The 25,685-nt window shown below is 39.3% G+C and overlaps 1 long non-coding RNA gene across 1 annotated transcript in view; it reads left to right on the forward strand.

Moving 5' to 3' along the window:
• The window catches only part of LOC120597190 (uncharacterized), a 308,055-nt gene that overhangs the window by 143,229 nt on the left and 139,141 nt on the right, over positions 1 to 25,685 (forward strand). Inside the window, exon 4 of the long non-coding RNA XR_005651352.1 lies at positions 25,330 to 25,496. This is a non-coding gene — a long non-coding RNA (uncharacterized LOC120597190). The remainder of the gene's footprint in view (positions 1 to 25,329; positions 25,497 to 25,685) is intronic.

Genomic DNA, 25,685 nt, shown 5'->3' on the forward strand with positions numbered 1-25,685 from the left:
ACTGGTTAAAATGCACAGGCCCATTATTCACCTCAGCCTGGTGAGACCAGGGGGAAAAATGACTATTTCCTGACATTCTCTTTTTAAGGAGATTCGCTTGTTTCTCTGTTTGATCGACTGCGCTGACATTCTCCCTATGTGTTGCTACATAGTCTAACATTTAAGAAAGACTTCATTCTAAAGGATGATATTTCATCTAAACACCTCCTTGGTGTGTAGTCATGTAAATAAAACCTTAGGGTTTCTGCTGTGGCACCACTCTTGATTTAAGAGCAAGCCTCCTACCCTTCCTTGTCCTACCTTATCACGTTAAGCCTTTTTTCTTTCCAGTCTGGTTATGACTTTCTCTTCTGAAACTAAAATCAAGAACTTTCTGTGTTTTCTTTCTGAATCCAGGTTCTTTGGACTGAGTATAGACAAAAAAAGTCTCATGGGTTAGCACAGAACCTATGCTGAATATGACTAGAAACAATTTTCTCTCCCTTTTGCTGATCTCATGAATATATCACTTTTCAGTGGTCCACCTTGCCCTCAAAATCCCTCACCCAAACTAGTCCAGGGTCCTGTATTTTGGCTCAAGTGGTTGGCCGTTGTTGCTTGTCTTCAAGTCTACGTGTCCACAATCTTATTTTTCCATGCCTAGCTAAGTCCACAAAGCCTCTCAGGAGCCCCCTTGTCTCCTATATGAAAATAAACTCTTCCTCTTCAAATTCTTTAGCACTTTATACTTCTTTCTTATGCTTCTGAGCATTTTCTCCCTGTTCCCATAGTTATTTTACTGTGTGGTTTCCATATTAGAAGCTAAGGTACTTGAATAGGAACCATGTCTGATTGTATTTGAGTCTGCCCCAGTCTCTGACACAAATCCTGACACACGGGAAATGCTCAGAAATTTTGAATGCTGAAGAAATATGAATAAAAGGAGCAGGTTCGACCTACCCTGGAACATAGCATTGGGTTTGCTTAATCATTAAGAGATGGATTAGGATCTGCTGTCTTCATAGAAGCCTTGCAAAGAGGGAATGAGCTTAAACCATGGGGGAGAAATCCTGTGTCAATAAAATTTAAGCTCTGGAACCCCATCAGTCAAAGTCTAGGATCCTGTACTAGAGAGGCTTAGAATTTCCTTCATTAAAGTTTTTAAGGTAGGCTTTGGAGCTATGGATGTGGGTAGACAAGCAGGGGTCGGGTATTTAGAAGAACTCTCTTCTAGATTTATCTTTTCTAGAAAAGCAGTCCAATTCACAGCAGGGATTTCCACAAATCAAAACTCATGGCCCAAAATGTCCTAGAGGGCATTCAAGAATGAATGGGAAACTTGATTCTACTTTGAAGAGATAACGGCCTGTGTGTTCTCTTAAATGTTGAAAATAATGAATAATAAAAATTATCAATAAGACTAGAATAACAATCCAGTTATGGTATAATGTTTAAGGCCCCAGCCCCTGAAACTTCTCAGAATATGCCTTGAAAAATCAAGTAGGTGGCTCAACTTTGGACATCTCTCCCCATCATCTGTACTCTATTTTCAGGAGTCTCTATTACAGTCACATCTTCCACCAAGCCCATTGTCTTTTTCCTCAAGTCTATCGTGTTAGTAAAATTGCTGTTTTTCCCAACAGCCAGCCCCAATCTTGATCTTCTTTGAGTTTTCCTCATACTTAGATCCCAACCAAGCATTTCCACGTCCAGATCCCATTTTGTCACTACGTTCTGTAGCCGTGAGACCCTAGATGCCAAGACTGCACACCTGGACACTATATTTACCTCCTCCCTAACTGGTTTCTCTCTGTCCTCTCTCTTTTTTCTCCAAAGGATCCTTTCTAAGCCCTATGTCATCATTGCATTCTCAGCTCATTAGAATAGCGTGCAAAACACTCTACAGTCTGTCCCTGTGCTCTTGTTCTTTCCTACCAAAATTTTATTCATTCTTCAGGATCCTACATCTCTATGTCAATTTAAATTTAGTTGTTCACATGTCTGCTTCCTCCATTAGGTAGTAGCTCCTTGAGGGTAGGAACTACGTCTGAATTATTTTTTGTATTCCCAAAATGACAGTGCCTAGCACAGACAAAGTCCTAGACTCTGACTTCATGAGGGTATAGACTGTGGCTCATTTACCTTTCTGATCCCAGCACCCACAAAATACCTAGCTCTTATAAACGTGCATTGGATTTTAAATGAATGAAAAACAATGTTTTTCCACGAAGGTAGATATAGTCCATCCTGCTTCCTGTTTCTCTTCAAAGAAGAGGCAGCATGGTGTCAAAGTATAGTTAAAATGTTGACTCTTCTGTTGTCTGCTTAGACCTTGGGCTTATCCTCACTCTCTGGATCTCGGTTTTTGCTTTTATAAGAAGAGGAAGTTAAGTCTTAGATATAATTGTGTGTGTGTGTGTGCGCGCGCGCGCACGTACACGTGCACACATGCATGTAAGCAATAAGTGAGTGAGAATGAATTCTATTGGTATTTCCTTGGGGAAAGAAATAATCTTCCTCACAATTAGGTTTCATTTATATGCATTACCAAGGGTGATACCAAGGCTAAGAGAAGTTGAAGTTTAGAGTTCAAAGAGGTCCTTTTATCTCCTGAAGCTAAAAGAAGCATTGATTTATGTTTGCAGCCTTGACTTGGCTCCACAATCTTGGGACCTAATAATGATAAATTACATCAACAAATAAACTTAACCTCTATAGTTTACAAAGTATCATTGTTTGCCAGCTTCTTTCTGTCTTTATGTATTTCTTGTTTAGCTACAGATATTTTCCAATCTCTTTCGGATTTCTAATAATTTCATTGGAGCTTCATAAACACCTTGTGAAGAAACTTGGGTAGATATGGTTATGACAATTTAAAATTGTTTTTCGGCTCTAGGATTAAATCGTCTTTTAATTTTATAAAATCTTTTTATTATGAAAATATTCTAACCAGCCTAGGTCTGGAATCCTAGTTTATTTCTTACTATCTGAATGACCTGTGGTGGGTCACTTAATCTCTCTAAAACTCGGTCCCTCATCTGTAAAATGGAGTTAACAGCAGTACCTACTTTACAGGTTTGCTGTGAGGATTAAATATGATAATGCTTATAGAGTACTTATTATGCCTGCATCACAGAAATGCTAAAATCAAAGAGCTATTATTATTTGATGACTTCTTGACAAGAGGGGACCAGAACCTCTATATTTTTTCCTAAAGTCTTTTATGTTGCAAGGCAACTTTAGCGCCATAGGTTTTTTGTTTGTTTGTTCGTTTGTTTAAACATTGGCAATAAAAGCTTTAAATTTTTGTTCTACTTTCCTCCTGGAGTTGCTGTTAAGGAGAAATTCAGAGCCAAGCCACTTTAAAGAGCTGAATCTCTCATGCCATTTTCAAGATTCATGTAGGCTTTTTCTTTGGCCATTTTTATATCACCACCTATATTCTAGGTCACTCTTGAAACAGGAAAGAGTTCAAAAATGTCCTTATCCTTTTTTTTTTTTATAGATCATACTCTCCTTGAGGATACAGAGTATTGCCTAACAGAGATCCTGCCACTTGTCCAAGAACAGTCCTGGCCCATTCTTTACCTCTGTATGATTCTTAAAGAGCATTGATTGAAAGTTTTTTTTTTTTTTTAAAGTTAAGTTTATGTAGAACAAAGATGTCAGCAAAAGGTGCCACTATTGCAATCATTATTGACTTATGACAAGATTCTGCCCTCTTCCTTGCTACTTAAAGTAGGCCAGCAGCATCAGTATCACCCAGGAGCTTGTTAGAAATGCAGAATCTCCACCTGACCCTAGACCTATTGAATCAGAATTATCAGATTCTGCATTTTAGCAGGATTCCCAGAGAAATCTATGCACAGTAAAGGTTGGAAAACACTGCTTCAAAAGACATGTCTTCAGTCCAGCCCAGTAATAAGCCATGCCCAAAGGACACAATGGCAGATTGGCTGTGCTTACCCCATTAGTTTCCATACTGGCTGTTATTAACTCACGTGGTTCTTGATCTTATTTTATTCCGTTCTGATACCTGCTCATTTACACTATTTTGGTACCCACTCAAATTTAACTTTTGGGGTGCCTGGCCCATCTGCTTTGCTTCCTGCTTAACAATAAGCATTGCCCCTTCTGGCATGGTTTTCCTGAAGATTACTAATTCTGAACCCCTGATGTCTATCTGTTATCATGGGGTACTCTCAATAGGCACCCCCTCACTACTTCTTAGCTTTGGCTTTAGTTAACCTGACCTTTCAAAAGGCATCTATTAAGAATTATTTGTGTATGTGTGTGTATGTGTGTATAGTGCAAATACAATTAGATATACGCCCCCTCCCAAAGTACAAATATTAGTAAGACAACCTCTGATTGTAGCGATGTGTTTTAAGAGATGGTGGCTATCCTTTACTGACTAGACTTTCTTCTTAAGTGCTACATTTGTCATGCATAATTTTTATTAAAGAGGACTTATATGACTGATGCTCCTACACTGAATTGTTAACATTCGATTCTATTTTTCTTAAAACAGATCAAGTCACTGGGGGAAAGATATAATTTTAAAAGATTTTATCTTTGGGAGAGAGGAGAGCTTTTGAATGTCTTCTACATTGAAATTTTTTGTGTGCACAGCAAAATATTAAAAGGAAATAACTTCAGTGCAAAGAAGTGAGGAACATAATGACCTTGGATGTTTTCATCATAGTTTTTGAAATATTCTTCCTCCCTTTTGTAAGGTTTCATAGCGAAATAACACCCTTGTCAAAATGTCTAAGCACTCCAACAATAGGTGATGGAGAAATGGTGACAGAGGGAAAACAGGTGATTTAGCTCGCTGATATACATCCAGGGAGAGTTCCACTCTTACCTGCTCCACCAGTCTTGATGAGAGCAAAAACGATTGCAGATAATGTCTGCCTTCTCTGAAGGAGAATTTTACCTTTAATATTATTAAAAATGAGATTTCACCTATTTTTAACCTTCTCTTTGGTTACCAAGGCTTTTGTTTGAACACTGGCAGGGAAATAAAAACCAAACTATTAAAGACTATTCTATGTTAGCTTATGCTAATGAGCCAAGAAATATTTCTTCTTTCTAATTTGGAAACCTCTCTCTCTCTTCCTCTCTCTCTCTCTCTCTCTTTTTCTCTCTGTGTATACACACACACACACACACACACATATATACATATATACACATACATATATATAATATATATAAAAGGTTTATATTAATGATGATTCATGTCTCTGTCATTTAATTAGAATGAGATGATGTCAAGTCTTCTGGTGCTTCCATCAAAACCTACTGATTTCTTGTCCCTTACCCTCAGTACAACAACATGTGATTATGTTAGGATTAAATAAGATAATGACAGAAGAATGCTGCAGACTCTACATTGCCATACAATGTTTTTCTGTTCTGTTGAGTTGAATGTACAATTTGAGGAAGAAATTTAAATAAATGCCTTATTAGCCAATAATGGCTTCATATATAAACTGGGTAAAATTTGCTTTGTGACTGCCACTTGCAAACCCTAAAAGGAGTGAGTAACATGGAGTTTTGTTTGCATCAAGGCACTCCGCATAGGAGTGGCTTTTTGTTCAGGGCAGATGGTCTCCTCATCCCTGAAGCCAGGACTGCACAGTTGTATGGCTCTACCACATCAGTACAACCTGCTGGCACAGTGCAGTCTTGTGGCATTGATGGAGACAAGTAAGCAGGTGACCAATATTTCAACTAGAGGCCTAACTGCTGTGATAGGAGATGCTCTGAAGGTGCTGTAGGGGCATCTAGGAGAAACCCTAACCTGCTTTTGGTGGGTCAAAGGAGGTACTCAATACTTATAATCTTTAATTAGAAGAAGAAATGACTTCCCCTATTTTTTAGTTTCCTTTACCTAATAAAGAAGCCCTTTAGATTTCTCCTGACTTCTTTGTTCTTGAGTAAGTCTACAGATATAAAGGAGGGACTCAGAACATTTTATGAGGCACTGTGCCAACTGTTTTATATGAGTCCTGTATTTTGAATCTCATAACAACCCTGTGGGAGAGATACTTTTGTCCCACTTCACAGATGAAGTAACTGAGGCTCAGTAAGGTTAGGTAATTTGCTTCTGATTGTGTGACTTGAAAGTGATTCCCTTCCAAAACTAGCCAGCCACAGAGCTCTTGATCTTTCCACAGTAGGATGCTGAAACAGAGTTTGAGTCTTGCTGGATGCTCTCTTTTTGGAAGATAGCACCCCCAAGTTTGCAGCATCAGTTACCATATAGGAAGCACTTCGTTTTCTTCTGGGAGGCGTGTGTGAGTGGAGTGGGTGGTAACAGGATTCTTCCCACTTGGTGCTTGAGTCTCACTGAATTTGTTACAAGGAATATAAGTTGTTGCTTTTTTACAAAACTTTTTTTAAAAAGGGACTTTCTCATCCTAGTGAAAACTGGTGGGAGAGTTTCATTCCTTTCTTCACCACCTGTCAGCCTATTGAAATTGGTTTTAAGTCCCTGCCTTTTTAGAATAATTTTTTTATTTGTTTCATACTCAGATTCATTCTTGAGTATGGTTCCCCTCTCAAGCAAAATATGTGGAAAGTTATTTCTCTGACTTCTGGCAGGGAGACCATTTGTGGTATGCATCGTTCTCCACATCCAGTAGTAAGGGAAACAGGACCACAACAGAAACCCTCTCTTCTGTATGCAGAGTGAGTGAGCTGACTTCTGTGCCCCCCTAGAAATTTCCCTACGTGTTGTCACAGAAAACTGGTTGTCAGTTCAGTTCCTTGTCTTGCAGAAGAGCCAGTTTTAACCCTGCCTAGTGACTCCCCTTTCTTTACTGTTATTCCCGTAAACCTGATGGTTTGCTAGTAATTAATTCTAATGGGTCCAACAGGGATCTCACCTTCCCTCCTTTAGCAAACATGGCCCTGCGTATAAACCTGACATCTCGGTCTCTCTTTCTCCACTATAGACCTTCGCAGTGAGGGGATAGGCAGCTGTGCTGTCGTAGGAAGAACATGGGCATCCTACTGCCTCAGATCCGCCTTCCGAAAGGCTTTCTAGGGGAACTGACCTTTCAGATCAGATCTGAAGGACGAACTGAGGAGGCAAAAGGGCTGGAGTGAGGAAAGCAGCACAAGGAGGCAGGTAGGAGCAGGGAAGAGTGTGTCGGGCCAAGGCTGGTCCTGTTCCCAAGGATCGTTGCAGAGATTCCTGAGGAGCATGTGATGCTTGTGTCCGTGGGCAGGGCGCCACCTCGGCATTTACTGTAACTACTGCTCTTGTGTATCTGTACATCCAGAGCAGATTGTGATTAGTGTGCAATTGTGCTTCTAGAACTTGTAAAATAAAAAGGCCCTCTTTTTGGAGGGCTCGAGCATTCATTTACTCACTTCATTCATTCATTCATTCATTCATTCAATCATCAAAACTTCATGAAGTGCCTGTCCAGAATTAAGCTTGGCCCTGGTGGTAGGCTGGGCTCTGCTCAATTTCCTACCCCTGTGTGTGTGCTTGGCTCACCGGGTGGGCTCACAGTTCAGAAATCTCACAGCAGAGGAATGGCAGAGTCTCAGAAGCAGGCCTGGCTTCCAGTCCAAGGTCGTGAGAGTCCTCCATGTGGCAATTTTCTTTACAGACATGTGCTTACTTGTGTGGCAGGGGAGGCCTGTTGATCAGAAGCAAGAATTTTCCATTTCTTTTACCAAAAATTTCGTGGTGGAAAAATCACTGGGTCAGTCCCAAAGAAGCAGGCTGCCCAGGTGGGTCATGCCTTGGCACATTGGGATGGATTTCTACTGCTATCCTGTGTCGGGGTGGGGAATCCGAGGGGCTGCTTCTTCAGAGGCTGTACTCTCAGTCTAGCAAGTGGAGCCAGCAGTCACTTACCAAGTGCAGTAACATGTCCCAAGTCCTACAGTGGACAGTAGGCTGTGGAGGGTGAGTGAGACACAAAGAAAGGAGGGCCAGTTTTGTCTGGTGTGGCCAGGAAGGCAACAACTCTTAAGCACATAACAAATTTTACTTTGGGTCATTATTCGTTTCATATCTGACTTCCCCATTAGCATGGTGCCTTGTACACGGTGGATGTTCAAAGAGTATTTGCCAAATGAATGAATCATAGGGAAGTCGGGGGGCCTGGAGCCTCTTCAGAGATCTCTGAGAGGGACCAAGGGGGCAGCCGGGAGGCATGTGATATTGTGGTGCTGCTAGGAGACTCGGTTCCACGGATCTTCAATGAGTTCCTCAAAAAGAGCCGGGCAGAACCATAACAGCCAGGGTAGGGGAAAACCTGGCAGCTTGGAAGCCAGCCCCTTTCCAAGAATGTATTTTTGAAAGTCAGTTTCAGAACAACAAGGGAGTTATCCCAAGAAAGAGAAACTTACTTCTCAGTAGAAGCACCAGGTACCCTCCTGGTACTTTTCATAGCATGATGGTCAGAGCTGGAAGGAAACATAGAGCTTTCTAACTTCCACAGATAGAGAGCTTGAAACTCAGAGAGGGAAAGCGGCTTCTTCCAGGGCACACAGCTAGCTATGGACCACAACCAGATCTCCTGGCTTCCAGATCAATTCTTATTTCATTACAACATACTACACTTTGGTTTGGGGCCACTGCTGGAGATGAAAAGAAATCATTAGAAAATGAATGTTTCCTGAAATATCACCTGCAATTTATTGCACTCAGAATTTCATGCTGATAAATAACCTCTTTCTCATTAACATGCAGGCTCCCTACAATTAGCACTTTCATTTGCACTATGTAAACAGCTTCTAACTGTGCCTTTTACCTCTTTGTTCAAACAAAGATTTCTGTTAGCAAAGAAACAAGAAGGAAATTAGTAGCAGGTGAGAGCTTATTTTTAATTATATTGAGATTGACTGTCGTTCCCCAAATCTTCTCTAATTCCCCCAAGATATTTATTTGCAGACCAGAGTTTTCAATCTATTAAAACAGCAGCCATTTCTGATCTTTATTTACTAAATGAAAACACAAATGGCAGCAATGGATTTCTGGCTTGGTGCCAAGGGAGGCGGTGTTGGGGGATGGTGCTGCATCCAGCTTTGATCTGAGAAGCCTGGCAATAGAAGTGAAGTAGTAAGTAGAGAAGATGTTAACAAGCATCAAGTTTGGCAGGGGATGAGCTTAGAGTCCCAAAGTCAAGGCTTTCTTGATGATAACTCCAAACTCTACAACCTGAAGTCAAGTTTAGGTTCTTTAGGAGAAGGATTTTATGTGTTTTCAAGATTGAGGAACTTTGTGTCTGCCAATGATGAAGGGACTGGTTTAGAGCATTTTATGGTTAGAATCTATCCAAGATTATCTACTGCAACTTTTCACCAAGGGCAAGAATCCTTTTTGAAAATCTGAAAACTGATGTTGTAGGAGTCATCATTTCACTTGTTAATGTACTCTGTTCTGAAATTTGTCTTCCCCTGGATGGACATCTCGTCTCCAGTAACTTTCACACTTTGCAGCATCTGCACTGAAAGAAACTATTCCCTCTTTTACATGACAATCCTATTCCAACATAGACATCTGAAGACAGGTCATGTCCCTTGAGTCTGCTCCAGTCTATATATGCCAAGATTCTTTAACTATTTTTAATGGGACATGGTTTCCAGGCCTGTTATTACTTCGGGCTGTTTCCCTCGGACACACTATAGGTGGCAAAGCCCTCCTACAGTGAGCTGTAGGGTTGAATACAATGCTCAAAGCATTTACCTGATCAGTGCAAAGTCAGTATAAACCTAAACACCCTGATACTCAAAGGCCATCCTCCCAGATGAGGACCTCATTCTGCCCACTGTTCTCTTGCAAGTTTCCATCTGTTCGAGGATCATATTAGAATACTCTAGACTTCTTTTAAAACTTACCAACCTTTCCTAGGAACAAGAAAGCCCTTTTGGGTGAAGAGTCAGTTATCACATTTGAGTATATTATATTTAGCATTTCTGGGCTATTTCCATTAGTTAAATAATTTGCCTCTCATAAAATGTTTTATTTTCCAAAGAACTTTCACCATACTTCCAAGAGACAGTCAAGGTCAAGGTCGTTAACCCCATTTCACAAATGAGGAAACCAGACCAACAGAGGTGATGACTAAGGAATGCTGGACAGAGTTGGGAACCCCAGTTCCTGACTGTAGGTTCAACACCTTGTCTTTTACTATCCCATAGCTGCCTCACCTTAGCAGATAATTGAGTCTGGAGGGGACAACTGAGCTTCTGGAGAAACTGGAAGATCTTGGTTCCTCCAGTCTGTCAAGTAGAGCAGGTCTTCTGGAACCTTCATCCTCTGTCATGTGTTCAATGAGTCAGGTTGATGAGAGCCCCAGATTCACCCACATTTACAAGCTGAATAGAGGTGACTTTCCGAAATTTAAGGTAATACTTGAATAGAGATTATTTATATTGCAATAATTTTTGCTCTCACTACTTCTAGGTCACTTAATTCAAAGTTACATTTTAAAAGAATTCTTAAAGAACGAATAGTAGAAAGAGAAACAATTATACCTAGAAATCTAAGCCAGGAAGAGTTACTATTAGCTTTCAGTTTCCTGGTGTCCAAGGCAAGAATTGAAATGTAATGGGTTACCTAACTCTTCTTTTCTTACAACAGGAAGCAACCACTTAGAGAGAAGTGACACCTGAACCAACTGGAATCTCTCACTTTCATCTTTGTACAAACAATTCTGAACAGCATAATAATGATCCATGACTTCAGTCATAATTTATAAACTGTTGGAGATTCCATTCAAGTAGTCTAGGTGTGTTTCGAGGATCCACACTTTGAAATCGCTCCCAGATACTTGTGGTAATCAACTAAATTAGGGAACTACTACTTCGAGATGCTTGTTAGACATGCAGATTTCCGGCTCTGATCCAGAGATCCGTGTGCTCTGGGTTCTTACCTCTTAGCTGGGTGTTTGATCAGGGCAGTAAGTAGCTTGTTAGCTAATACTTGGGGTCAGGAAGGCAGGCATTCTTTACAGGAGCAAGGACACAGCAGCAATGATGTTTTCATCTGACAGGGATGTGGATTTGCAATCTCACTGAGACAGAGGATCATCCTCCTTTTCATGGACCAGTCAGGATTACCAAAAACATGGCCCAGACTTCTCATTTAGGTAGCAGTTTTAGTCCTGATTTTAGAGGAAGCTCCTGTCAGAAGCTTAACATGGATCCTATGATCCCTCATAATATTGCAGTTATAGGGTCTCTCTGTGCAACTCAATGAACCTCCACCTAACCTGCTAAATTTACCTGTTAGAGTTATTTTAAATTGTGCATCTGAATGCTGAAGAGTGTCTGCACATTAGAATTAATGTCAGTCTTGAAAATGATAAATATGATTCTAATGGCTCCTCTGAGAAGCTTTACTAGGATACCCTTTTATTGTCTGCTGTCTCAAAGGCTTAAATCTCTTTTTCTGCTTTCAGTTCATAGGATAAAAACACGTGAAATCACTGAGATTTATACAGGCGGATTTGGCAGCTCTTTCATTTTTTACTTGGACTGTCAGATGTAAATCAATGTTACAACACTCTTTCTAAGAACGTGTTAGAATATGCATGTGTTTGGGGAGCAGACATAGTATTTCTATTATAATTTTGTTTGTTAGGTGTGATCTGAATTGTTTGGCTTTGTTTTATAACATTTACAATTTGTGGTTATTTAATTGCTTCTCCTTTGTTATCCCTACCTAGTGACTGTTGGATTCTTTTTTTTTGTGCCTCTGTGTCTACTCCTGCCCAGATTGCCCACCCCTTCCTGCCCATTCTTTAAGACTCAACTCTGGCACCACTTTCTCAATAAAGCCTTTTCTGATATCTCTACTGTTAGTGCTCTTCCTTAAACTTCTTCAAAACTTGTTGCCAAGTACACATAACATTTTAGCGTACATTTTGTAGTTATTAACCATATGCACCATTCAATCTAGCACTTTATTCTAAACTGCTCTTTGGCCAGCAGTTTCACATGTGTATCCTAACTTCCAAATTAGATTTTGAGCTCATTGTGGACAGAATTTACATTTTATATATCTTTTTTTCACTACCCCTTCCCCAATGGTGTGTGCTCACGGCTACACACATGTAGATGTGTCTTGTTCAGGCTGTTATAGCAAATAAATGGCTGCCTTTTTGTTGGATCCTCACATGGTTCAGAGAGATGAAGCATGTTTTCTCATGTCTCTTCAATAAGGGCACTAATTCGTCACGAGGGCTCTATCCTCATGACCCAGTTAACTCCCAAAGCCCTCATTTCCAAATACCATCATACTGAGGGTTAGAGTTCAGTACATAAACTTTGGGGCAACATAAACATTCAATTTATAGCAAGGTGTTTAGGGCACGATTGATTGTTTTACTCTCTCACCATTGTAGTTTATAAAGACTTCTATTTGCAAAATAAATTGAAGGAGCAGCAAGGATCATTTCATCATAAACTCCATGAAGGTAAGAACCATGTATGCTCTATTTATCCCTATATCTCCAGTGTACGTCTTCGACAACTTGAACAGTGGCTGAATTAATTTGTTGAATGACATTTTTTGTCTAAACCTGATCTCACCTGAATACATCTCATATGAATCTTATGTGTAGAAATAGAAAGCAAAGTATTTATTTCTGGTAAGATAGAAGCTTTAGAGTTTGGGATAAGCTGGGACCTATTCTTTTCTCTCTACTTTCTAAGCTCATCTCTCCCTGTCACAAATGTACAAAACCGAAGAGGCAAAGAAAAAGCTCTGATTCTATGACACCCCAAAGAATTTTAAGTCCTTTTATATCCTCCTAGTATCCAAGATCTAACATGAAAAATTCCAATCTACATAGGTTTTATTTACCAAAAAGGTAAACTCAAATCCCTGTTAAGAATGTCCCAAATACAGAGGAAGGATTCTAAAGCCATGAGAACAAAGAAAAGTCATTGTGTCAACATTTTACCTTTCAACTCTGGGGGAATAAAAGCAGGAACGAACACATTTGAAAACCTTCCACTCTTGAATTTTAATATTAGATGTGCAAGTTTATTACAAGGAAATATGGGAATGCCCCATATCAGTAGCTACTCAGTCACCCAGGCTTCCATTTCTTCAGTACACATTTCCCATCCAGTCTCAAGCAGTTCAAGAGAACTGCTAAGGTCTGGTGGCCCTCCTCTGTTTATTCGCCTCGAGAGGATTTGGTTGGGTCAGCTTGCCAAGACTCCCTCAGTAGGGAGTACCTCATGGATATTAGTCTTCATGGGTCCTGCTTTTGTAAGATCCTCAGCATGGGCACTAGCTACTTTCCAATGCACTGTTATGAGGATAGCAGTATTGGTTTCACTTCTATAATAAGTGTGTTTGGAGGAGAATAGCAAGAGAAAGCAAGAAAATTGGTTGGGTCTACTTCCCTTGGAACAGCTTTGGCAGATACTTGAGGCTTCATGGATTGTCTTTCTATATATCTAGCCCAAGACCCATTGGAGGTTTGGGGGCAAAAGTGACAGGGCTCAGGATGGCAGGGGCAGGAGGAGCAGCGACCAATGTACAGGGAGGAGGCCAGGGAAGACTTTAGGCTGAGCTTCTTGACATAGGCCCAGGAGTTATGCAGGAAGGTTATAGGTTTCAGATAAGACAACTAGAAACTTGGAGTGGCTATTCTTTTCTTTATTGGTAAGCAATCCCATTCCACTTTTCCCACACATTTAGGGGTGATTCATAAATAATTTCATTCCAGGTCAAGGGACCAGGGCTCATGTATCAGAAGGTTATATTTCTGTCTCTTGATGTGTCACTGCTAGTCTCTATGAGGATTTAAGGCAGTTGGCAATAATAATGAGGATGCATAGATAGCTCAAAACCATGACCTATGAGATACTATTAAAAGTCTTTTTTGTCTTCAGATATCTGAAGTCCACCATGGAGAGGAGTTAGACTGAATCCATGATACCTCAGAAGACATAACGAGAACCAGTGGGTAGAAGACATTGAGGCAGATTTGTGCTCAATAAGAGGAATTACTTATAACTGAATCTGTTCAAAGATAGCCTCGCTGTCTCATGGAACAGTGAGTTCTCCATTTCTAGAAGTGTTTGAGCAAAGTCTAGTGGCCATTCGCTAGAAATATTGGGGAAGAAATTCTCTTTAAAAAATAACAATATGAAAGACTGATGTGTTCTACTTTGTCTTTGGTTTCTAAGGTAAAGGCTTAACAAATGATGATGACAAGAACAGGGGTAGACCTTTTCCCTTCCAGAACCTCATTTTCCTTCCTTTCAAAATGAGATGGCTGGGCCACGTAACCTTGACATTCAGGTGGGCACTGGCATTCTGTGCTCATGCAAGCAATCCAGGTAATTTACCATTCCAGTTTTGAAGTCATGTCACTAAGAGCATATCCAGGTGGTATGCCAGGTTCTTTGCGTACCTTAATTCTTGTCCTTAGGGAGAAGAGAGGGAGAGAGTTCAGCCTTGGTTCCCATGACCTTACATGCCCTCTATCAATCAAAGACCTGGGAGATTTTCTTGGCTTACTGCCAATTTTCTTGGCCCTTTCACATCTTAGCCTTATCTGTGTGCACCAGGGGACTCAGCGAAGTCCCAAGAGATGTTGGCACCCAGTACAAGGGCGCTAAAGTCTTTGATGAAGCAGTTGAGGACTGGCTCTGTTCTGATAGTGCTGGGATTTGGGCTCTGATCATTGACGTCTTCCTAAACTGGAACTTATAGGAACTCCTCTCCTCATCCTCAGATCAAGACATAGAAATCAATGAAAGGAATGGCCCACTCTTATCTTAAAACTCAGTGTTGGCAAATAACTAGAACAGATCTATGCTTATTAAACTTTTTAAAAAAGATCTTCCCATAAGGATTCCAAAGAATCAACCACAGGAATGCAGGATGGGAGACATATACATTCTTTATTCATTCATTTATTTCATCAGTATTTGAGGGCTGACCACGTGCCACTCATTGAGATAAGCACTGTTAGTTTGCTATGGCTGCCATAACAAAATGCCACAGACTGTGTGCCTGAAAAAACAGGTATTTACTTTATTACTTTTCTAGAGGCTGGAAGTCTGAGAGCAAGGTGCCAGCAGGGTTAGTGTCTTCTGAAGCCTCTCTCCTTGGCTTGCAGACAGCCACCTTCTTGCTTTGTCCTCACATAGTTGCCCCTGGATCTGTATTTGATGTCTGTTTCCTAATCTCCTCCTCTTATAAAGACATCAGTCATAGTGGATCAGGGCCCACCTGAATGACCTCATTTAACCTTAATTACTTCTTTAAAGGCTCTGTCTTCAAATACAGTTGCATTCTGAGCTACTGAAGAATTAGGACTTCATATGAATCTGTGGGGGTAGAACTCAATTCTGCTCATAACAAACACAAAGTTGTGACTTAGTGGCAGATATAATAATAATGAAAATAAGATTTCAGCTTACTGGGAGGTCAATACGATTTAACTGGCTGCCTAGTGTTACCGCAATCTCAAGTTGTGTGACCAGAAATATGACATAATATGTGTTTTTTTAGTTTCAGTTTCCATTTAATTGACTTATTGGATGTATATATTCTCCCAATTCCGTCTATAAACTATGCAGACCAATGCATAGTTTACATATGCATAGCATACTAAATGCTGGTGGCTGGTGGGCTATTCTCTAGTGTGCTCAGGCACCTACCTATGCCCCTGCCAGGTAGGTTCATGCTCACCACGAATCACTTGTGTTCATTCAAAATTATAGAAATGTCAATGATAATTGTTATTGTAATTATACAACTTAATTATATATTCTGTAAATCAATGAAATATGAGTGCAAAAGAATTCTTTCTATGAGAACTGAGTGTTTTAGAAACACTTGATAATGGGAAGCCACTAACAGAATTGGTATTATTGTGTGGGACAGACATGGTCCAAATCTTGGCTCTGCCCCTTTCTAGCTAGTAATTTGGGGCATCTTACTTTACCCCTACAAAGCATTAACATGATGGTTGAGAGCAAGGACCCAATCAACCATAAAAGACTAGAAGGATTATGTACTCAGATTGCTTCACAGGTATCTTTAAGTTCTTAGCTTAGCTTAGTCCCCTAACTGTAAGCTGGATAAAGACATCGTGTAGGTCTGTTTTTCTCACCACACGTAATGAAAGCACAATGGCTGGCATATTGTAAGTGCTCAGTAAATACTAGCTTAATGAAAGACCTTTGTTAACATTTTGGTACATTTCCTTCCAGTGTTTTTCTGTGTGTATATGAACGTATATGTATATTGTATTATTGGCATATATTGTATATATTTTTGTTCTCTGCCTTTTTTTCCATTTAGTCTAATTACAACCTAAACATTCCCCAAGTCATTCAAAATTCTTAAGAAAAAACTTCATTTTGGAATGATAGCTAATCCTCTAGGAATTGTGCCCAATGTACCCTCTCCTTTAACTTGAGGCTTCTGAGACATCTAGAGTGTGGCTAAGGGGAGGCTGTCCACAAATGGCATCCTCCCCACATGTTGTTGCAGAAAAGAGGTTGTAACTGCTGCTTTATTTGTTAGAACAGCTTTCAAAGAGCACATGGGTTTATTTAATCCTGAAGGCTACTTAGGAAGGTCTCTGCCAGAGACCAGGAGACTAAATATTTCTTACTTCCTGAAATGGCTCTTTCCTGGTTAGTTACATAGAGGAGTTTATAGGTACAAGAAGCTCATCATGTTCAAAATTTTCTTAGCCCTCTACATTATCCAGATCATTTAAGAACACCATCATTCTCTTAGTCATTTGAGCTACAAACTTTGGCTTCCTCTTTGACATGTCCCTTTCCATCCACATTGGATAAGCCCTGCCAATGCCATCTTTGAAAATTCTCCTGAATACTCCCTCCCCCATTTTCTATTAACTGTGACCCTGTCATCTCTCTGACCTTCATTGTTGGGGCTTTTGCAACATCCTCCTAATTAGGTTCGTTACTTCCCGCCTCACTCACTTCTGATTCATTCTCTACATTCTAGTGAGTGTTTTTTCCTCCTCATGGGGGATTTAATCATATTGATATTTTATTTTCTGCCCCAAATCCTTTGAGTGTTTCCCTTGCCGTAGAATACAGTTCTCACTCTTGACTATGACACTCAAGGCATTTTACTACGACCTATATTTCTAGCTCCCTTTTTTTCTAGTATAAGAGATTTTAAAATAAAAGTTTTAAAAAAGTATCATCAGAAATATTACAGAAAGGCAGACATGGGCCAAATCCTGGCTCTGCCTGTTTCTAGGCGGTAGCTTTGGTCATGTTACTTTACTTCCAGAGAGCAGTAACATGATGGTTGAGAGCAAGGACTTGGGAGCCCCTCCCCCTGGCTTCACCTCTTACTGGTGGGAGACCCTGGACAAATGTCTTAAACACTCTAGAACTCAGGTTTCTCATCTCTAAAATGGGTTTTGCACCTGTATGTTTAGATTGTTGTGAGGATTAAATAAATTGATACATATATAGTTCTTAGAACAGCATTCAATACATAGTAAGTGCTAGATAGGTGTTTGCCATTATCATATGAGACATGGTTTTCACATCCATAAAATGAGATAGTATTACCCATTTATCACACAACAGTATTTTGTAATTAAATAAAATAGTATAAGGTTGCCTATGTGAAAGCACCTAGAGCAAACTCTGATACAGATTAGATGTTCAGTTCTCTCTGCTGTCCAGACTTCAACTTAGAATTTAGTTTAGCCTCTTGGGAACTTTCATGGCCCCTTCTAATAATGTTAATACAGCACCAATCGCTCTATATCATAATTATATATATTTTCTCTCATGTTTATATGTATGCGTGTATACACACACACACACACACACATATGTTATCATATATATGTATATACAAATTGTTAGCTTCTTCTTGAGGGAGAGGGCTGTGTATCATTAACTTGCATATTACTAACTCATGACCCGATCCCAGGCACAGATGCAGTTAGGTAATGATTAGGAATGCATCCTCCTGAGTCAGACAAACATAGGTTTGCATCCCAGCCCTGTCTTCTGCTAGTTACATGTCGAATCTTGGACAGGTTACCTACCCTCTCTGCTAATACTACCCTCTATATAAAGCTGATTGAAGAGTGGACAAAGTAATTGAACATATAAAGCACATGTGACTTGATCATAACAAGAGCTCAATAAATGTTGTCTGGTAATAATAATTTATAGACATTTGTTAATTTTAATTATTATCTTAGGAATACATAGGTAGCAATACATCTAATTCTTTAAAAAAATTTTTTTGATTCTTTTATTCCTTTAGATTATGATATGGATAGATGTGATCTATGAATTTACTGTTTAAGTTTCAGTTGCTAACCTTTACTTCTTCCAGAAAGTTAGGACAAGAGGTAAGAATTGAAATGGGAAGCTCTACCAGTGAAGGGCAGGGTGAAGAGAACCTTCCCTATTTTTACTAATAAATAATAAAGAGAGGCCACCCATGTGATAAAGGAACAACCTTTTCTACCATTTCTTTCTTGAAATTGAAGAAATGAAATGAGCACTGACGGAGATGGGTGACATCATGTTGTCATCTGTCATCCCTGAAATACCACTTCCTCTTCATGGGGACATGAGGACTCAACACAGAAACGCAGCTCAGTCACTCACTGAGGGGGTGTCGGCTCTTCAGACGCTCACTTTTAATGGAAGGATGTTATTGCCAGCACCTGGTTACCTGCTCATAGGGGAAAAACAGACATAAGATAAATACATAAGACACCAGCATAAGGGCAATTACTGTTCAAAGTATCGAAAAGGTCTCCTATGTTACATGCTCCCCCGTCACCACCATACACATACACTCCAATTCAGCTCTACAAAAATAAATTCTGTGTGTCACATTTGTGGTAAGCATCATTCTAGATGCTGTGGAAAGTCACAGTAGGGCAAATGCAAATATTTCTCTGGCATAGTCATGCCCTCCAGAAAGTTTATGATCTAGTAGGAAGACAGATGTATTCTAAAGTCATTAATTATTTGTAAAACAATGCAAATAAACCAGTGAAGAGTAAGCAGAGTGCCTTGGGACATTGAGGAGGGAGGAATCTCCATGAGCTACCTGTTGTGCTAGTAATTTTACATATTTCATATTATTTCTCCCATAGAAAAATCAAATGAGGTCAGTAGCATTAACTCTTTCACAGTTGGTTAGGTTAAAAGTCAAAGAGATTAAATAACTTGCCCAAGTTATAGAGTTAGCCTTAGTCAAGGTGGCATCCAGATTCAAGGCTGTTGGATGCTAGAGTCTTGGCAAAGTCTTTTCTGCTAGAAATAACAGGAGACAGCTTTGATTGTGGCTTGAAAAAAATTTCAATGGGTAGAAAAAAGGGGCATAGGGGGAACATGAAGAGAAGGCTTTCACCTTGAGGAAAGGATGATGCGTCGTGAGAGGACCTAATAACCGTGTTAGAACTCCATCTGTTTCATCTGTCCCATCCACAGCATTCATTCCATCAAAGAAATCATGCATACTTTCTATGAGACAGGCTTCATACTAGTTACAAAGAGATATAGGTACATAAGACAAAACTCCACTCATATATCATGAGTCAAAATATACCCTGTGAAATGTGCAAACAATGTGTAATATGGTCAATGCCTGATGTAGCCCTGGTGGCTTATGAATCATGGTTATTTTACCTAAAAGAGAATGATGGAGACTGAGAAAAAGTATCATGAAAAGGCACTGGATTGGAATTTGGAGGCTCTGAGTTTTAGTCTTGACTCTGCTACTTCCTGACTTTGTGACTTTGGAAAGTCACATCCATTTTCTGGGGAGTTTCTTAATGGAAGGAGTGAAGGTTTAGTTTAAATGATTTTGAAGGTCTTCCAGCTCAAAGCATATATTGAAGAGCTTTGCTAAATTTACTTTGTTCTAGCAGGTTCTTTCTTCACTTTCAAGTTTTCTCCTCAATGTCTTCCTTAAGATGGCTGAGATTCCCTCCCAGGAGCATTTATTGCAAACTCTCAACCTATTTTAGAATGAAAGAGCATAAGATGAGGAGGGGGTGGGGAGCCAAACATAAACTCTGTCTCTGAGAAGGAAGGTAGAGTTGGACACTGGCTCAGAGTAGTAGCAATGCCCTTCCTCCCTGGAGGTCAGCTGACTGTGGCTGGGAAACCCTAGAATGAAAGTTCTCTAAGGCCCCTTGAGCTCTGACCATCTGTGTCTCAATGGATGAAAGTGACACAGTGAGCCTGCATTATTCATTCAGCCATCAACTGTGTTTACAAAACATGACAGGTAAATTCTGGGTAATTGACTACTTCTGGGTAAAACAGAAAAGTCACCAAGTCATTGTGCTTCAGCCTAGTGAAGACAAAATGTGGAAACAGATTCATTTGAGGCTAAATTTAAGCATTTGGGTCATTTATTGCCACTGAATCCCCAATTCTTTTTTTTTTCCCTGTGTTTATAATAAATATCAGTTTATTCTTGGCAGCTAAAGATACAAACTAAATAATCCCTTCCCAGGTACTTTGGTGGAAGGCTAGTTCCCTAGGAACCTTTGTGTGTTTTTGCAGAGCATTTAAAAGCCTTTCATTATAGTCTTACCTCTGACACTCTGTGTCATCTTTGACAAGCTACTAGCTTCTTGGTGCCTGAATTTTCTCATTGATAAAATGAGGAGTTGGGTTCATTAGCTTTGATTATATTTTTCTTATCATTGTCCTCATGTTATAAAACATTCTCACTCTTAAAAATTTACATAAGTAATAATCTGTTTTTCGTAGTGCTTTCATTTATTATAGATGTATATCATTTGTAGTTAGAGCTTCTGGTCACAGTGAAGTACCAAGTGTGACCACACTGAGACAATATAATTCCAGATGCCATGGAAGAATCTTGGCCTTTGACCTCACCTGGGGACCCTTATCATAGGAAAACTTGTGATTTCTGGAAAGATGTTGAAAGGTTGAAAAGAGCTGGAGGAACCAAATTGCCAAAAGCATAAACAGATCTGAGTTTAGATCTTCATGTTTCTATTCAGTAGCTATGTGACTTGGGGAAAGTTATTTAACCTTTCTGAACTTCATTATTCTCATTTATAAAATGGAGATAATCATGAATTGTGTCTACTCTGCCACCTCACAAGACTTTTTATAGGAGTTAAATTAAATAATACACTTGGATCTTTGTTCAAAACCAGAAAACGTGATACAAATATAAGTTATTCCTACTATATTTTAATTCCATATATTATTGGCATGTTTGATCACAACCAACAGTTTTTTGGACTTGGATTTCACCATCCATCCTGTCAGATATATGAGATGATTTACCACCTCATGATTGTCATCTGTTTCTTTCCCTTATGCATAAAGTGTTTTTTTTTTCAATTGTGATAAAATTCACATGCATAAAATTTACCATTTTAACCATTTCAAAGTATACAATTCAGTGGCATTTAATATATTTACAATGTTTTACAACTATCACCACTATCTGGTTCCAGGATATTTTCAGCACCCCCAAAGAAAACCCCATACCCATTAAGCAGTCACTCCCCATTCTACTCTCTCCTTACCTTTCAGCCCCTGGAAACCACTGAACTACTTTCTGTCTGTGTAAGGTTTGTTTATTTTGGATATTTTGTATAAATGGAATCATACAATATGTGATCTTTGTGTCTGGCTTCTTTCACTTAGCATAATGTGTCTAAACTTCATCCATGTGGTAGCATAAATCAGTACTTCATTTCTTTTTATGGCTGGATAATATTCCATTGTACGGCTATTCCACATGAAGGGGTTTTTAACCTTTGGGTTATTGCCTTCTTTGAGACTGACTATCCACACAAATGTACTCTCTCCTTATAAAATTGCATGTAACTGTAAGGCACAAGCAGATAATCCCAAGCCTATTAATTTTCTCCAGATTAAGAACCCTTGCTTAAGTAAGAGACCATTCTCTGAATGCTGTCATGCATTCATTCATTCACAATTACTAACTGAGTATAAGATAATCTCTATACATTCTGGGGGAAATAAAAGTATTTTTTAAAAAAGCAGACAAGAATTTCTTAGCCACGGAGCTTAATTTCTAGTGGTAGAGATCAAACAGTGAACAAAAAAATCATGTGGTCTATAAAAAGGCCATAAATACTCTGGGGAGAAACAAAACGGGAGGAGAGAGGGTAGGAAGGGTTGAGGAGGAAGGATCGCAGTTCTAAGTAGGGTGGTCAGGAGAAACTTCACTGCGAAGGTGACCTTTAGATGAATATTTGAAGGTGTGAGGAAGTAGCCATGCGTTGTCTCAGCAGTAGAAAGACCTGAATACCCCTGCAGAAGATGTCTTAGTAAAGAGGCCTAGATAATGTTCTTTTTTCTGTTACAGAGGCAATTCCATCTTTAAATAACCAAATAGGAATTCACATGGACATGGATTTTCACAAGTTTTCCTTCCAAAAAGTCTAAAGTTTGCTGTGTTTCATGGTAATTTAGAGCACAGGCTTGGTAGTCAGACTCTATCTTTGCCATGAAAAATCTGCATGCCTTTCCAGAAAGTCAGTTACCGCTCTCTATAGTCTTTTCATATGTGAAATGGTAATAATAATCCTATATATCTTATCCTTTTGACAACAACCCTATTCAGTGAAATAAAGTATCTAAAACACCTAGGACAGATGAGATTGGGCACGTTCTGGGTGGTATGGAAAGGAGCCTTATTTTCCTGCTGCCTCACAGCTTAAACTATGTGCTGAATGGAATGCATTTTGAGAGAAAAGAGTTTGTTTGTTTGTTTGTTTGTTTATTTTTGCATTTTGAAGATTGAGAGGGCCAGGAAAATAGCCCTCAAATAAACTGTTATTGCATTATAGGTCCCTTTGCTAAGGGGCATCGGTATCTGTTGGTCCACACCTACTTGCTCAGGCAGGTGCTTGAGTCTCACCCCTGCCCCTTGGAATCTAGGTGCAGCAGCTTCTCCTACATTCTTGCGCTAAGCCTGAGACCAAGGAGGCCAGCCTCTGTTGCTGGAAACCAGGGCAAAGTCATGGACAGTAACTTAGGGCTCCTTGGGTGCTCGTGTGTAGTAGAAGCTGCCTGTCTGCATGTACACTCTGGCTCCAATGCCGTCTGTTGGCTCTGTAGCACTCTATGTAACCAATAAAGCTCCCTAGTTTCCATATGCAAAAAATAAATAAATAAGTAAAATAAAATAAAACACCCAGGACACTTTCTGAAGTATAGATTTTGCTCAATAAATGGTGGATAATTTTATTTGTTTACAGAACTCTTGCCGATTGCTATTCTCTCCTGACATAAAATGCTTTTTCATGTTGCTTAACCAGGGGAAAGAGGAAGTGTTCTGTTGCATGTATCGTTTCAGTCAGAAAAAGAAGAAGTGAGGTGTGTTATGAGAGAAACAGCCCAACTATTTCAGCCCCACAGATATGAACTGTGTCTGTCTCTCCTCTCTGTCACCATTTTAGAATGCATTCTGGATTTTCCTGGAATTTGAATTATACGTGTCTTGTTTTGGCCTCAAAGGCAGAAGGTCCCTTATCACACTCCCTTCCTCAATTCTTCTAGGTCTCTTATTCAGAGAATCCTTCCTTGGACTCACTTTTCACCTTTCCATCCCCAACCCTATCATTCACTACCCCTTACCCTGCTTTATTTTTTTTCATAACACTCAATAAAATTTTTTTTAAATCCTTAGTGTATAGAATAATACTTAGCATTAGCAGGCACTCAAGAAAATATTTATCAAATAGGCAAATTTATTGAAAATCAGAAGTCATGAATTTTGTATTTCTGCCTATTTGATATTAAGTGTGACTAAATGACCTATTTTGACCAATGAACTGTTTAAGTGGAAATGACAATTACTCTTTTGTAGAAGCTTAAGAGACAGTGCATGCTCTATGCCTTCTCTTTCCTTCTGTCAGGCAAGACTGAATGTTTGAAAGAGTAGCTTTATCATCATCCTGAATCCCAGAGTGATTACAATGAATGGAGCCTCTCCTGATTTCTTGTGATGGACATATAATATGAACAAGAAACAAACTTTTGTTGTTTTAAGCCACAGAGCCTTGTGGGTCGTTTGTTAATACAGCATAACCTAGAATATCCTGAGTGATCCAAGTACCAATCTTATAATTAAGTCTTCTTATTCTCGCTCCACAAGAGAGATGGGGGTATCATTTACCTTCAAATACAAGACTCATGATGAGAAAAAAATGGATGTAGCATTACAGTATCATGTTAGGTGATATCTGATTTATTCAAAGGAGTCTGCGGGACAACCACCGGACAGCTCCTGTTTCATGTATACTTTATGCACTGGAGAATGAGATTATGTTTCCTTCGGGGAGCAGAGATTTCTCTACATGAGACAGCCCTCACCCAGCTCCAGACCCTATGCCATTTGTTGTTTCTCAGTTTCTACTGCGATGACCAAGTTTGTGCTGTCCTTGATCAATTTTCCTCTTTTACGTTATTAGGATAAGCAATTATCTTAATACTCGATTGTTTGATGTTTTAATGTAGTAAGGGGCAAAAAAACTCCCCAAAGATTTGGCATCAGAAGATTTGGGTTTAGTATCTATTTATTTGCTCTATGATCTTGGGTAAATTGTTTAACTTTCTTGAGCTGAAGAACCCCAGTTATAAAATTGGAATGACAATGTGAGTCCATAATCTTTCCAATCAAAATTCTTGGGATGGGATGTGTTTTGGAATTCAGAATTTTTCAGATTTTAGAAATGTAATATGTTACATACGATGTACATAGAGCAAAATAAACCCAGCAGGACCTGGGCAGCCCTCCAAAAGCAAACAATATTTTTTTGCAGCAAAATCTATTGATATTTAAGTAAATAGATAAAGACTGTGAAGAGGCTCATTTCAGCTCAAATCAGGCTTTGTAATCATATGAATGACCTTTGATTTTTCAGGTTTTAAAAATTATGGATTATGTATTGTGTACCTGTACTTTTTCAGGTTGTTAATAAGGAATCAATGAAATAAGGTGTATCAAAAAGATATTGTGTACAATGTCACCATAAAATGAAAATCGTTATATCCTTGCAGCACAGAATTGGTAGTTTGTTCAACAACATTCAACAATAACAATAATATCCAATGAGCATCTGCTATGTGCTTATCATTGTTCTAGGTGCTGGTACTTATGTCATTAATGGATCAAGGGTTCATTTCTTCCATTCAACCTCTTTCCCAGAGGATGCATGTGTTTCATGCAATCCTTTCCCAAATGCGTGCACACAGAGTCAGTCTTCTGATGGTCTCTTAGGCTTATTAAGATACTTCATTATTTGGGACTTTAAAAAAATATGATAGATAAATTAAATTTTCTACTTTCAGAACAAGTTAACCCTAGAAGGTCTTCTGGTGAGTCACATTCTGAGCGAGGAAATCTGACACTGAGGCATGATTAACATTCTGGGTCGCCCCCAGTTTCTATGGAGATGAGTCTAGCCCCTTGGGGGAGGAGTGATGGATGTGTAATCTCCAAGATAAGTAACTGACAGGTAAGAAATTTTCCTTTCTCAAACGCATTAATTATTCACATTCATTATTCATCAAACACTGTGAGTTCCCATTTAGAAATTGGACCAAATAGTTAGAGAACTTCTTCCCTGTCCACCTCCCATAATTAAATTCTTGCAGAGACTGCTGAGCACCTGAGTAGGCTTGCTGTTTGGTGTGCCGTTTAATGG

This window comes from Pteropus medius, unplaced genomic scaffold, assembly GCF_902729225.1.
Source record: "Pteropus medius unplaced genomic scaffold, Ma_sr-lr_union100, whole genome shotgun sequence".
Taxonomy (NCBI): domain Eukaryota; kingdom Metazoa; phylum Chordata; class Mammalia; order Chiroptera; family Pteropodidae; genus Pteropus; species Pteropus medius.